General features: G+C 38.4%; 1 protein-coding gene across 2 annotated transcripts in view; it reads left to right on the plus strand.

The window, feature by feature from the left end:
• ZNF609 (zinc finger protein 609) overlaps positions 1–15,212 on the plus strand; it is a 211,508-nt gene that overhangs the window by 6,469 nt on the left and 189,827 nt on the right. Inside the window, exon 2 of one of the 2 annotated variants that reach the window (XM_053927553.2) lies at positions 1,194–1,320. The exons of the other annotated variant lie outside the window; for it this stretch is intronic. The gene's annotated coding sequence lies outside the window, so the exon portion shown is untranslated. The remainder of the gene's footprint in view (positions 1–1,193; positions 1,321–15,212) is intronic. 2 annotated transcript variants of the gene reach the window in all.

Here is a 15,212-nt window from a genome sequence, read left to right on the forward strand (position 1 = left end):
AGAAAACCAACCTCAGCTTGTAAGAAGGAAATCATCCTGGAAGGATTTGGCAGATACCAATAAGTAATTTCGTGTGTTCAGTCAGGGATCTGAGATCTTAAATCTCTTATATCAAATCTTTGGACCAAAAGGGACTGATTGTGGAGCTGCGTTGAGCATTTTTCCCTTTTTGACCTGTCAGTGGAAAACCTGCTTTCTTCTTGGGATTGAATATATGAGTTGCTAACTGTGTTTTGTTTAGAAAATAAAATTGTTGTTTTTAATGCTGTAAATCCAAAATTGGTGACATTTGGTGAAGTATGACTAACAAGGAGGATCTCTGAAATAGCTGGTAAAAGGGACTGAATGATTGAAAGCTGGTGGCTGTGGCAACTCTGAAGTTGATAGTAATATAGGAAATCTGTTTCCAAGCAGTTTAAAGGAATAAAATACATAAGCAAGTTAATTCCCCAAGTTAGGATTTTTATCAACATTTCCTAGTTAATTCTTGGATTTGGGACTTCCAAAGCAGCTATTTATTGATTATTAAGAGGAGGATGACAGTCGTTTAGTCTTTTTGTTTGTTTGTGAACATAGTACAATCACATGTTTAATCTACTTTTGAACACTGGAAGAAACATTCACTGTTTTTAAATTTGTGCTTGAAACATCCATCAATCTGTAATAGGAAAATTTGGTGGGCAGAACTATGATTTGTTTTGGACTCACAAAAAGTCCTGGGAGTACTTTACTTTATTCCGAGCCATCGGTAGCATGTTACTAATTTTCAGGTAATCTAAAGGTTATTGGGAAGTGCTGCACTTGAGTGTGAGATTTTAGAAAGATTTATATTAGAAATATAAGTAGTTTTTGTAGATAGGGTGTTTTTTTTTTTTAAACGTGGCAACTGAAACCTAGAGTATTGAATTGGAAAGTGGCCAGTGTAGGTGCCATGCAACCTTCAGAGGTCAAACCATGCCATGAATGAAATCCAGACCCTGGCAGTTAGGCCACATTGCATGCTGATACCACACTGCATGCTGGTAACTAGTTTCTTAGGCTGGAAGTTAAGTATTTGTAGAGGAAGGCGGCGGTGTCTGCTCTATTCTTTTTTTTTTTTTTTAATTTTCATTTATTGATTTGGAGAAAGAGAGAAACATCGATTGGTGTTATTCATACATTCATTGATTGCTTGTTGTGTGTGCCCTAACCAGAGATCAAACCTGCAATCTCGGTGTATAAGGACAATGCTCTACCCAACTGAGCTACCTGGCCAAGTTGCTCTATACTACATTCAGCGTGAAGCCAGTATTCCAGCAGTATACCTAGCAACATTCCCAGGTGAAGCACTTTGGTTTTGACTGGGATGAACTTTCATTCACATGAGCACAAGTGAATGCTTAAGAATGTACCTTGTATACTTTAGTTACAAATGTGAAGTTTGGTGTGAAACCTAGCACTTGACTTTGTTCTGGAATTGATACTTCTAAAGCAGAGTCTTAAAGAATGATACCAGAAATAGAACTATAGGGCCTGGCTGGTGGCTCAATGGATTGAGCACCAGCCTGTGAACTAAAGGGTAGACGGTTCAATTCCCAGTCAGGGCACTTGCCTGGGTTGCGGGCGAGACCCCCAGTTGGGGACATGTGAGAGGCAACCACACATTGATGTTTTTCTCCCTCTCTTTCTCCCTCCCTTGCCCTCTGTCTAAAAAAAAGAAAAAAAGAAAAAAAGAAATAGAACTATAGGGAGATAAATTGGAATTTTATCCATTCACCTTTATTTATTCACCTTTGTGGAGCTTATGGGATAAATGAATCTGAAAGGTATGCAGGATAGGGGGAAATTTTTTCTACTTGGCATTTGTTTTCAACGGCACCTGCAGTCCATCATTTCTGAAACCTACCTACCCTTTTTTCCCCTAAGCATTTTAGCTTCTTCCAGTTGCCATGGCACAAAACTTTGACTTAACATTTGGTCTATTTTGTGCCTCACCACCTTATCTAATCATTCATTACATTTGGATTATTCTGGCTACCTTGCTGCTTTTTCATTTGACTCACTTAGTTTAGGCTTTCATCTGTATATTACTATAATAACCTCATGGTTAATGCTTCTTTCTGTATTCCATACTACTGAGTGCTGCAGTGTTACTATGGTTTTTATTTATTCATTTGTCTACTATTTATTGAGCACTTATACACCAGGCCAGACATGGTCCCTTTCCTTTCAGGACTTAAAATTCTACTGAGGGAGACCAGCAATCAAGTAATGAACGTACGATTATGATCTGCAGTGCTCTCAGAGGAAAGAATTTGGTTCTAGAAGAGTATGTAGCAAGGAACGCCGTCTCCTTCTTGAAGGCTCTCTTAACCCTCTTCTTCCCACCAAACTATCTCTTTCATCTTCCTCTGTATCTCTTTTAACTCTTTGCTAGGATCTCTGTTATATAGCATTTTATCACACATTATCTTTAATTATAGTTAAGTAATTATAATTATTTGCGAATATGTTTTTTCCTCCCTCATTCTAAACTCCATAGGAGACCTGTGTCTCCTTTGTTCTCATGGCTTCTAGCCGAGTGCTTTGAATATAACTTTATGTTTAATTAATGCTTGCTGAACTGAATTGGAATTTAATTTTTGAAAACAGAAACTTCCTGTGATTTATTTTTTTTCAGGCTTTCTTTTATGCTAAGGTAACTTCTGTTCTACACATTTTATCCCAAACTGAATAACGTAGGAATGAGACAGACTATGAAAACCTTCAGAATTCCTTCAGACTCAAGGAGAAGCATTTGGTGCCTTTACTGCCTACATCAGTACTGTGGTTTCATATATCCTCCCTGACTGGAGACTTGGGGGTGGGGGGGAAGGGGAGTGTGTGGCTGGTAGAGGCAGTGTAGGTCAGTCTTAGGAACCAAACTGGTTCTGTTAGAGGGATATAAAGCTGTTGTTGGGCCTCTGGGTGTTGTTGACCTCTGGGAGGTATTGTAGTGTTTTTTTTTATTTACTTCTTTTATTCCATATTTATTGGATTCCTACTAAAGATGAAGTCGTGTTCTAGGTACTTAAAATCTGTCAGTGAACAAAACAGACAAAAAGTTTCAACCTCATGGATCTTATCTTTGAACAGAAGGAAACAAATAAGCTTAATAAATGATTTTATGAGGCCTGTCCAGAAAAAGTCCAGCCATTGTTAATATAATGAGAATGGTTTGCATGATATCATCTATGTAACCTGGCAGCCAAGGAGAGTGGACTAGAATGCATGTGTGAACAATGCTAATTTCACTTCACTAGTCAGAGGGGTGGTAGACGCTATTGAGTGAGCGTGTGTACTGTGTGGCTATCACATTCAAAATGATTGAGAGAGTAGAGCAATGAATCTGCATCGAATTTTGCGTTTAGCTTGAACGTTCCTCCGAAGAAACTATTTGGATGATTCAGAAGGCCGCAGCTATGGGCAACTGGTGATTGGTAGCTTCATCAAGATAACTCTCCCGCTCATGCATCATGTCCCGCGCAGAGTTTTTTGGCGAAACATCATATCACCCAGGTGACTCAGCCCCATTTATAGCCCAGATTATGGCTTGCGACTTATGGCTTTTCCCAAAACTAAAATCACCTTTGAAAGGGAAGAGATTTCAGATTGTTGATGAGATTCAGGAAAATGCTACAGGCTGGCTGATGGCAATTGGGAAAACTGTGTGAGACATTGTCCTATGTACAGTGTTTCTTATATCTTCAGTAAATGTCTCTATTTTTCATATTACATGGCTGGATACCTTCTGGACAGACCTCGTATAATATTTAAAGGGTGATAAATTACAAGGGAAAAAATAGAGCAGTATAGGGGGATTAGGAGTGTGGAGGAGGGATAGATGGGAAGGTAGGGAGTTTACAGCTTTAAATAAGGTGGTCAGAGTAGACCTCTTTGAGAAATATGGTGCTGGTGTGTTACTGGATTGTTAGGTACTTCCCCAAGGTTGCTGAATGCTCTTCTGCCCAGCAGACTAGAAAGAGGCAGAGGCTGCAGTTGTTCCAAAGAGTTCAACTGACATTGAGGGGGAAATAGCACTCGTTAATGTTCTTTTCTCCTGGGTGCTACTTTGGCTGGCATTCCTGGAAGTTAATCATGGTGAAAATTGTAGTCAGTCTTGTCTGGAAGACACCAGGGGTGGAACTGGAAGCCTTGTAGCCATTTCCCTGAGGGGTGGGATTTAACCTACTGTTAACTGGGCTTTGGTTACCTAGAGTAATGGGTGAGTTGGGCCTTTGGATTTTCTCCTTTCTCAATGGGAAAGGCCCAATGTCGTGACCTTACCTCTTTCTAGGGAGGCCTCAGCAACTATGTTTGGGTAGCTCTTTAAAAATAAGCTTTTAAGGAACATGCACTCTGCTCTCAGCTTAAAAATTGAATTTTCAGGTTTGTGGTATTTTTTTACTTCCTCTCAACACTTAGTTATGTTCTGGAAGTCTCAGTACCTAAATCATTAGCTGGAGGATGAAGATGTCTTAATTATGTCTAGTTGCTCTCTTGTGTGACTTGTGTATTGTGAATTTTCTTATAATTTTACTGCTTGCCCTTTATTCTCCCTTCTACTTCATTATTTTTCCTTTTACTTCTTTCCTTTTTTTCTTATATGTAGCTGATAGGAAACAAATTTCTTAGCCTAGACTGCTGTCTTGGTAATTGGCTTCAAGCTAAAATTCCTCCATACTATACGGAATGTCTTATTTCTGTCCTAAGTTACATGGAATGCAGCTCGTGGACATCAAGCTCTCAGCCTGTTAATGCTGAATGCTGTTTGATGTCACTGAGGTACCTGCACACGCCATTTTTATTTATTTCATCAGCTTGTGAAGTTGGCAGTGCACAAGGAGACAGACCTATTGGCCCTTCTGTAAAAATGTGTTCTTTTTCCTATCTAATTTTAGAATAAGGTTCTATTATTATTACTATTGATTTTAGAGAGGGGAAGGGGGAGAGAGAGAAAACCATCGATTTGTTGTTCCACTTGCTTATGCATTCATTGGTTAATTCTTGTATGTGTCCTTACCAGGGATGGAACCAGCAATCTTGGTCTATTGGGATGTTGCTCTAACCAACTGAGCTGCCTGGCCAGGGCTAGAATAAGGTTCTTCATGAACTCTGGTCCATGCTAAAAGAAATATGTTACTTTTAGGCAGATGTGATTCTTATGTTAGGTGAGCTTTGAGGCAGATTTCACAGGGCTTTTCTCTGGATTTGCTATATATCAAATGTGAGGTCCAACATTCTCACTACATGTGTTTAAGTGGTACAGTAACATATTACTGATACCGTGAACTTTAAAGCCAGCAGCTGTTAATTCAAGTGTATGTTTTCCCCTGCTCCTGAGCAGACTAAAAAGTCTTCCAGGTTAAATGATGATAGGTACTTAATGTTTTTTTTTCCTGATTAGAACATGGATTAATTGTTTTAAAAGCAAAGAAAGTACAGAAAGATATAAAGAACACCCAGGAATTATCCCAGAAATGTTAATATTTATTTAGTATTTCCAGTGCATTTTTCACTTTTTTTTTCCAGCTGTCTAGGCTTTTCTTTCTTTCTTTTTCAAGAATTTATTTATTTATTTTTAGAGAGAGGGGAAGGGAGGGAGAGAAACATCTATCATTTGCCTTTTATGCCCCCAACTGGGGACCTGGCCCACAACCTAGGCGTGTGCCCTGAGTGGGAATAGAACCAGCAACCTTTTGGTTTCTGAGGTGACGCCCAAACCACCAAGCCACACCAGTCAGAGCTGCCTAGGCTTTTCTTCATCAAATCAATAAACTTGATGAAATAAAATTTATTTAAGAATTTAGAAATAATTCAAGAATAAACTAGGGAATTCTTAGTGAAAGTACAGGGTCCGGCAGAAGTAATGCCTGTTGGAGTATGGTTGGTAGGATAATAATAATATGGGTGTAATAATTTATAGTTTTAATTTGAACATTTCACTTAAAATGTCATATGGTGTGCTTAAGTGTGATGATACTATATTACAGAATTACATGCTTATGATTTTGTAATAGAAAAGGGGTGTTATTTGTGGCAGGCCCTGTATATCACTTCAAGTTGTAAATAGCATGATCACTAAGACTGGTGTAAATTTCAAGTGTTACTCTCTCAAAAAGACGGTTTGGATGTGGGAGAACTAAAAACTATATTGGAAAATTGGTAAAATGTAAATTAAAGATCGCGATGACTTTGTACCATTCATATAACTTATTGGGGCTAAGGCAGTGTGTGAATTTACATAAGGAAAAGTCATATGACAAATTATTAACAATTTTGTGTGGATAAAGTTGTTACCAGTGGACATTGTTTAGTTTGAAAAGACTTAGAAAAGTCAGGCCAAAGGCTATTTAAAAACTTTAGTCATGCAATGGACAAAATGTTTTGTTGTGCATTAGCAAACTGATTTTCTGACCGTGAACACTTAATAAATGGTTCCCCAGTCCCGTCTCTGCAGTTCTAAAATGCAAAAGCTCAGAGAACAAAAATTTTTGCCAGGTAGGCACAACCCGACTTCAGCTAGTAAGAAGCTACTTATATTGCTTTTTTGTTCTACTTTAGGTAAATATTCATTTTGCTGTAGGGATATTAATGAGTTTGATGTAAGAGTGCTGCTCCATTTTCTATACTGTATTATAGTGTATTAATTATCCTAGCTTTTTACAGGTGAAATAACTTAGGCTCAAATAAGTGCAATGACTTGTCCTAGATGCAAGGGTGTCCGACCTTCACCCTGCGGGCTGCATGCAGCCCAGGAGGGCTGTGAATGTGGCCCAACACAAACTCATAAATTTACTTAAAATATTATGAGAATATTTTGTGATTACATGTTGCACTGTATTTAATGTGTGGACCAAGACAACTCTTCTTCCAGTGTGACCCAGAAACACTAATAGGTTGGACACCCCTGCTAGAAATTGTTACATATGTATGGGAATAGGGGAGAGTAAAAAGTTGAATTGAGCATTTCTACTTCCTCCCTTGTTTTGTTTTGTTTTTTCTCATTGCCCTGTGCTGGTTCCTTATGGCATTACCTCCAAAAACCATATTGATAAATTCTTCTAGGTGCAAGAGTTTAATCAGTGACACTTACCTTATCTCTTGTTTGACACTAATAAATGTATTCCAGTCCTAACTGGTGTGGCTTGGTGGGTTGGGTGTCGTCCCCGAAACCAAAAGGTCACCAGTTTGATTCCTGGTCAGGGCATATGCCCAACTAGCAGCCAAATCCCTAGTTGGAGCATGTGATAGGCAACAGATTGATGTTTCTCTTTCTCTTGCATGTCAATGTTTGTCTCCCTCCCTTTTCTACTCTCTAAAAATAAATAAATAAATTCTTTAAAAAATATTTTCCATAAGTGACATATTAGGTTTCCCCATGATATTAAGCCCTTTCAGGCAGGTAGGTTCCCAAATTGTTTGGAGTATAGTTTAGAATATCTTGGCTGTTGTGGGTGGATGGAAGGAATATCTTGTGTGTGGGAGATGAAAAATAGATTAGCTTCAGTGTAGACAAGTATTACATTTAAAAGAAGCAGAAAAGTCATTATTATATGAAATGTTAAAGGGACTTATCTCAGAAAAAGAAGATAAAAAATATGAACAATAAAATGACAACAAACAACTATCAACAAATGAACCTGAAAGAAAAGAAAAACAACAAAAACTAAGCAAACGAACAGGAACAGAATCAGAGAAATAGGCATCACGCAGAGGGAGTTCCGTGGGGAGGGAGAAGGGAGGAATGGGGGGAAAAGGTACAGGGAAGAAGAAGCATAATTAGTAGGTACGAAATAGGCAGGGAGGGATAAAAAATGGTATAGCAAACAGAGGACTCAGAGAACTTATATGTAAAACACATGGACATGAACTAAGGCGGGGGAATGTTGGAGGGTTTTGGGGGCAGGGCAGAGGGGAGATAAAGGGGGAGGAAATTGGGAAAACTTTTCCCAATTGATTATGTAATAGCATAATCAATTAAAAAAATACTTAAAAAAAGAAAAAGCAGAAAAGTCCAAACCACTTTCTTAGTGTGATTAACTTCTATCTAACAATTGTAGTCCCCAAAGGAGACTAGGAATCTTGGTAAACTATTCCTAGAAAAATTAGCTCAGTGTGCTGCCAGGGAAATGTTTGGCATCATTAGAAAGAGAATCAGAACTACATAAAGATAAAAATAACTCCCCTCTATACAAAACCAAACTTTGTCTATGTTTGTAATGATTGTATTCTGTTGATCCCCAAGAAATACATAGCAGAGCTGATGACCAGAGGAGGTGGACTTTAATGAAGACATGTAAAAAATAATCTTCAGTTTTTTAAAGATAGAGGAAATATTCTCAAATCCTTTCAAGTGAAGAGAAGAAGATAAAGACTTACCAGTTCTTAGGATTCCCTATTGGATAGAGAACACCCTTTCAAGTTAAAAATGAACTGAGCTTAATTATCGGGTTATTTTTATCAATAGTAAATAAATGTGCAAATCCTAGAGGTAGTAGAAATTAAAAATTCAGTCAAGGTTTTTTAATTAAGCTATTTATTTTGAGATGATTGTAGAGTCTCATGCAGTTGTAAGAACAATACAGAGGGATCCCTTGTACCTTTTCCCCAATTTCCTCCAGTGGTACCATCTTGCAGAACTATAGGTTAATATCATAACCATATATTGTCATTGATACAATATACCTATCTCAGTCAAATCTCCCCAGTTTTACTTGTACCCATTTGCGAATCTGTGTACTTAGTTTTGTGCAATTTTATTACCACTGTCAAGAAACAGAACAGTTCTGCCACCACAGAGGTAGGTCTCTTGTGTTGCCCCTGGATAGCCACACTTGCCTCACTTCTGCTGCCCTTCCTCCCGTCTGCCAAAGGTCTTCAAAATTATTGAATTGATACATTTTATAATAACCTATTAAGGAAAGCAAGGGATATCTTGAGGTATACAGACAATCCCCAACTTAATATAATTCAGCCTATGATTTTTTCAAATTTCCAATGGTGTGCAAACGATAACATTCAGTAAAATCTGTACTTTGAATTTTAATCATTTCCTGGACTAGCAGCATACCACATAATACTCTCTCGTGATGCTAGGCAGTGGCAATGAGATGATTTTGCCCAAATGTAAGTGATCTGAGCATGTTTAAGATAGGCTAGGCTAAAACTGTTGACTTTGGTAGGTTAGGTATATCAAATGCATTTTTGACTTTTTGATATTTTCAACTTATGATGGGGTTTATCAGGATGTAATCCCCATCATAAGTCAAGGAACATCTGTATATCCTCCACTTTTTATAAAATTATTTTAAAATGTTTTACTTATCAAATTAATTACATAATTTTTTAATTTTTCTTTTCCCATGAAATTTATGTTAAAAGTCAAATAATACTACAGCTTTCCATGAAACTCAGCAATCTACTATTTACTCCTTGTCACCAACAAGTCTCACTCCCAAGTCAACTGCATTAAACTTTTTAGTCTTTTTCTTGTATTTACTCCATGTTTCTAAATAATAGTATGCTCTCCTATTGCCCTCCCTTTATCAAATCCTCCTAATATAGTTATGTCACAATTTTTAGTTAGATTAATCAATGTTCATTATTTATTATGTTAAGGATTGTTTATTATTGAACTACTTGGTATACAGTAATGTTTTCCTCTACAATTTTTTTTTCTATCCTCACTGGAGGACATTCTCTCATTGCTTTTATAGAGGAAGAAAGGGAGAGAAAGCAACATCGATGCAAGAGAGAAGCATCGTTTGGTTGCCTCCCGTAGGTACTGGTACTGGGGATCGTACATGCTCAGGTACCACATGATTAAACCACAGCCTAGGTACGTGCCCTGGCTGGGAATTAAACCCTTTCGGATACAGACAAGGATCCAGCCAACCGAACCACACCGGCCAGGGTTATAATGTTTGTTTTTTTTCCTGGATTTACTATCACTAATTACCTCATTTTTTAAAAAAGGTTTTATTTATTTATTTTTAGAGAGGGGGAAGGGAAGGAGAAAGAGAGGGAGAGAAACTATGTGTGGCTGCTTCTCACGCACCCCCTTACTGGGGACCTGGCCCACACCCTTTGGTTCGCAGGCCTATACTCAATCCACTGAGCCACACCAGCCAGGTGTAATTACCCCATTTTTTTTCCTTTTTTTTTTTTTTAGTTTGTTGTTATTGTTTCTATCACTAATTAATTCTTTCAGTCTCCTCAACAAATCTGTAAGTCTTACGATATAGTTAAACTTAGGGTAATGTGCAAGTATGTAGGTTCTTTCATCCTTTTCTTTCTTTTTTTCCCTCTTACCATCCCCCTAAATATTCTAACCCAAGAAGGTCTATGGCATGATTCCCTTTTACCATTATCACATAAAATACTACTTTAGAACTAGAAACATGATCCAGTATTGCAGTTCTTTTATCCATAGGTAGTTACTATTTTATTCTATTTTTGGAAGTATAGTATGATAACAAATTGCATTAAGTATACTAATAGTAATTTTACAACTCACTTTTCCCATATTTATAACCACTATGCAGTTCAAGATAGAAACATTTCCAGCATCCCACAAAGTTCCCTCATGCTTTTTCCCGGTTAATAACCCTCTCCCAGCCATGACCCCTTTTCTGACTTCCGTCGCCTTTAATTCATAGGTGTTTAAAATGTGAGGACTGGATGGTTTAAGTCTGATAGTCTGACCTATAATACATTGAAGTACATACATGAGGGATCTCAGGAGTTGGTTATGTCCAGACTACCTGATTTGTGGACTAACCCTATTTTGGGAAGCAACTGTGCATGGATAAGACTGAAGGCTAAGAATAGTCAGGAGCAGTTAGTCATTTTAAGAAATGTGGGGACTGTTTTGTTGCATTTGCATCCTTTTTGTTGTTGTTGTTGTTTTAAAGATTTTATTTATTTATTTTAGAGAGAGGGAAAAAGAGGGAGAAAGAGAGGGAGAGAAACATCTATTGGTTGCCTCTTACAGGCACACTGACTGGGGACTGAACCCAGGCATGTGCCCTGACTCTGAATTGAACCAGCAACCCTTCACTTTGTAGGGTGACACTCAGCCAACTGAGCCACATTGGTCAGGGCTGAATCTGCATCTTTTTTCCTAGAGAGAGGAATCCACACTCTGTTCTAGTAAGTTTGAGGATTGTCAGGTAATTGAGACAGTTTATAATTAGTGACAAGTCAAAGTAAGAATGGGGAGAAGTGGCAGCCTAGGCACTGTTTTGATCTCTGCATTGAGGAAAACAGTGTTCATGCACTCATTTATTGACTAAAATATCTGACGACGGACTGTGAACCAAACACTGTTCTTAGAATGCAGTGGTAAGCAGGGTGCTTACAGTCTACTGGTGGAAACAAATATTAATCAAATTGTCACACACTGAGAGGTAGGATGTGCACAGGGAGTGTCAGATAAAGGCCATAAGGCAGTAAGATGGGAGTGGGATGCAGAGGACCAGAGTGTGGCCATGAAGCAAGGCTGGAGAAATAGACATGGCTTAGATATTCTTAAGGATGTGCATGTGGATTCTGCCATTTTTTATGGCTAGTCTAACAGTGTAGATGTTATCTTTTGATCGACAAGTTTTCTTTGCTCTTTAGAGTTACTATAGGATAGTAGCTCTTGTGTAAGAAATTTAGGTAGGGAGGTGTGGTCCAGAATATAAAAAGTGAAGGTAAATCGTGTATGTCCTGGAAAATGCTTAGGTTTTTCTTTTTCCTTTATGCCTATCAACTTGACCCATATTATTCCCTGTTTTAGAGATGAGGAGATTGATATACAGAAAAACTTTGACACAACAATTCTATGTGGAAGGCCCATTTCTTAGATCTCCTGATTCCTACCCATCACCCTATTCACTTTTTTTCTGAGAAGTTGATATCACCTCTTTCTCATTAGCACAGGAAGTTTACCTCTGGGAATGAGAACTAAATTATAAATGGCTACACAGCCGTCATTATTAGGAGACAAGGAATGGTGGATTTCTATAGTGTTACTTGAGGTGATCTTGGCCTTCTGCTTCTTGGCCTACTTACACATAGACCTTGGTAGGGGTTTTCTCTGTGGACTAGTTCCACCAAATGAATCCTTACAGAGTTGGGATTGAATTATTTATGTATTCAATATGCTTTTTAGCCTGTTGTGGGATGTATACCTGCACAGAGCAGTATCAACAAACACCAAAGCTCTAAACCTGAGCCCTGTTTAATAGCTATGTCCTGGTGGAAGTCTGATGGGAGTGTCAGTTCTTCTGTGAGATGAAACAGGTCAAGCCTCATAATCTTTGAGAACAGCAGCATGTGAGGGCTATAAAACTATTCATGAGATGCAGCGTATTAACACTCAGAGCCTGAGAAATGCTACACTCTTACTCTGTGTCCTTAGGTGACGCATGGTCAGATGAGCCCTGTTGAATTGTATCCCTTTTCTCCAATTGGCACTGTTAGTCTGTTCTTTATCTGATCCCTATTGGAGATATAAGCTGAGAGCTATGGTACTTGAGGAGATGACTCAGTTCCTTTGTTACAGTAATTAATGTAATAAATTAAGGGAGAGACCCAAAGGAAAGTTGATTGTTTCTCGTTAGAGCCCTAGGTGGAAATTGAATTGATTAGCGAGCTCCTATGAAGCACAGCAGTTGGAGAGGGAGATGCCTGTTCTTCTAATGGGATAAGCTCAGCATCACTGAGGATGGTTTACATGTTGTACTAGCCTCATCTGAGGTTGGCTAAGTACGAAGTGATTCAAAGTAGCATATGGAATTCAGTGAAGATGATATGATAGGATTTTCTTCTAGTAACCTTGCTGTATCCCATTTATTATTTATTAACAGTTGCCTGGGGCATCAAACCCTATGAAACTCACACAATTTAGATTTGAAGGCCTGTCCTGTCCGTGGCGTCAACATCCTAGTGGATGGCAACAGTTGGTGAAGAGGTAATCCAGATGTTAAAACCATGAGCCTTGAGATTAGTATTTTGTTACTGAGGGATTTTGAAGCAAGATGGAGTCTTTTTGTCAGACACTGTAGTGGAGAGTTTTTGAGCCATACCTCAAGGTAGGAGTACCATAAAGGGAAAACCCAGAGCACTGAATTTGTTGAAGAAGAAAGGATTGCCATTTTCTTTCATAGAACTCAAATGGATGTCAGTACTACCTGTAATTTAATTTGTAAAAAGAAAAATTTTTTAACATTTTTTTAAATTTTTTTTTTGTTATTCAATTACAGTTGTGTGCCTTTTCTCCCCATCCCTCCACCCCTCCCCAGCTGAACCCCCCTCCCTCCCCTACCTCCACCCTCCCCCTTGATTTTTTAACGTTTTTCATTTTTAAAAGTGCCTTAGATAACTTTATGCAGGTATAACTATGAAACAGTCCTCTTTAAGTTCAGACACCGGAACATTACCAGAATATTTGGGTCATTTTATATTTTTTAGTTTTATATTTTTCAGGTTTGCATCCTCATAATATGCTTAGAGTCATGATGGATTCCCCTTCCATTTTATAATGAAAAAATTAACATTTAATGAAGCATCTTGGCTAGAATCTGGCTAGTGTCAATGGGTATTTGAGTCCAGAAATCACATCTCTTGATTCTAAGTTCTGCACTCTTTTTCCTATACCATGCTACATTCCTAAAATTTCGTATAGCATTTTTTTTCTTCATACGTTGAGCTCTTGGAGGGAACTGCCTAGCCAGACAGATCACCCTCACACCCAAATGTGTATGACCTTTGTGTTCCCAAGCAGATTATACACAATGGTTGCTTGCCCAGGTCAAAGCCTATAAGAAGATTGATTCAAAACCCATAAGGAGAGGGGATAACAGATAAATGTACAGTAGAATAACATTGGACAATTTGCTACTTAGACCATATTATCTCTGGGTCATTGGCAATTAAAGAGATCCTTTCTCTGAAGCTCTCTAGGGTGGATACAGAGCTCTATCTAGGTGGAAAGCGAAGTACTGTTCTTACTGTTTACACTTAGGTAAGGTCAGTTGCTGCTTATGTCCTCTGGCCAGGGGCAGAAACCTCACATGAGGACTTTTTTATATCTCTTCCTGAACCTCTTGAAGAGAGGTCTTGCTCATTTTTGAGTGGTATCATCTATGGCATGCACCCTAAAAAAGCAATCAATGACCTGAAATCTGTGACTGCAAACCAGTCTATGGACTGGGAGTCTGAGAGATTGAGTCAAGTTCCAGAGAAGAAACTGGAATGTGAACTCCTGTTGTTAAGGTACAGGTTAAAGGGAATGATTGTCATGACCTAGCTTGGTCCCCACACAGAGGAGATCAGGAGCAGGAACAAGGCACAAATGGTATTGACAAGGAATTCCTGAGTCTGGTGAATTGTGGCCCTAAACAGAGAAGTGGAGTACAATTATGCAGAAGGAGAAAAGAGAGAGGAAAATATTTAAGGAGTCTCTTGCAAGTTGCAAGTGCCTTGTGTTCTCTGTAAGGTATTGGTTCTCCTGATTCTGTACTTTCTCTGCCACGGAAGCAAGAGGTCAGTGTGTTTCATTTCCAGATAGCATGTTAGTGGCCCTACCTCCTGGGGTTAAACATCTCTGCAATGACCTGTCAGAGAGTTGATTATTAGCTGTGTAAAGCCAGGGGTACTGTAGGGAGCAGATGGGAAGTGGCTTGGCTGTTGCAGCTAGGCTGATTAAAGAATCCTTGGCAATTTTACAGTGTGTCTCTGGAAATGTACCACCAAAGTTACTATGAAGCCTGCTGGGTTTGGAAAACTGGATTTCTGAAAAGCCACCTGGTTGAAAAGTACTACCCATAAAAACTCTTAACACCCTCAAAAATAGGACAGTGGTTCTCTAAAGAACATCAGTACTGCTAAAGATCAGTCTTCATAATATGTTTTCTTTGCATCCTGGTCATTCAGAAATTCTGGGTAGTTTTCTAGTAGGGAAAATACTTTTTCATAGCCATATTAATAAAATTATAGATTTAAAAAATGCCATAGGCATGTCCAGACTACCCTTACCACACACAGAGGAATTCTTTATGTAATTTAATTGCCAGGTGATTGTGCTTTTTCTGCTCAGTACTTTCACTGATAAAGATATGGTGTCATTAGGCATTGTGGGCCATTGTTGGAAATCTTGGGTTGTTAATTTTTTTCCTGAATTAAATGTCTGTCTTTCTGTAATT

The sequence above is a fragment of the Desmodus rotundus genome, chromosome 7 (genome assembly GCF_022682495.2).
Source record: "Desmodus rotundus isolate HL8 chromosome 7, HLdesRot8A.1, whole genome shotgun sequence".
In the NCBI taxonomy this organism is placed as follows: domain Eukaryota; kingdom Metazoa; phylum Chordata; class Mammalia; order Chiroptera; family Phyllostomidae; genus Desmodus; species Desmodus rotundus.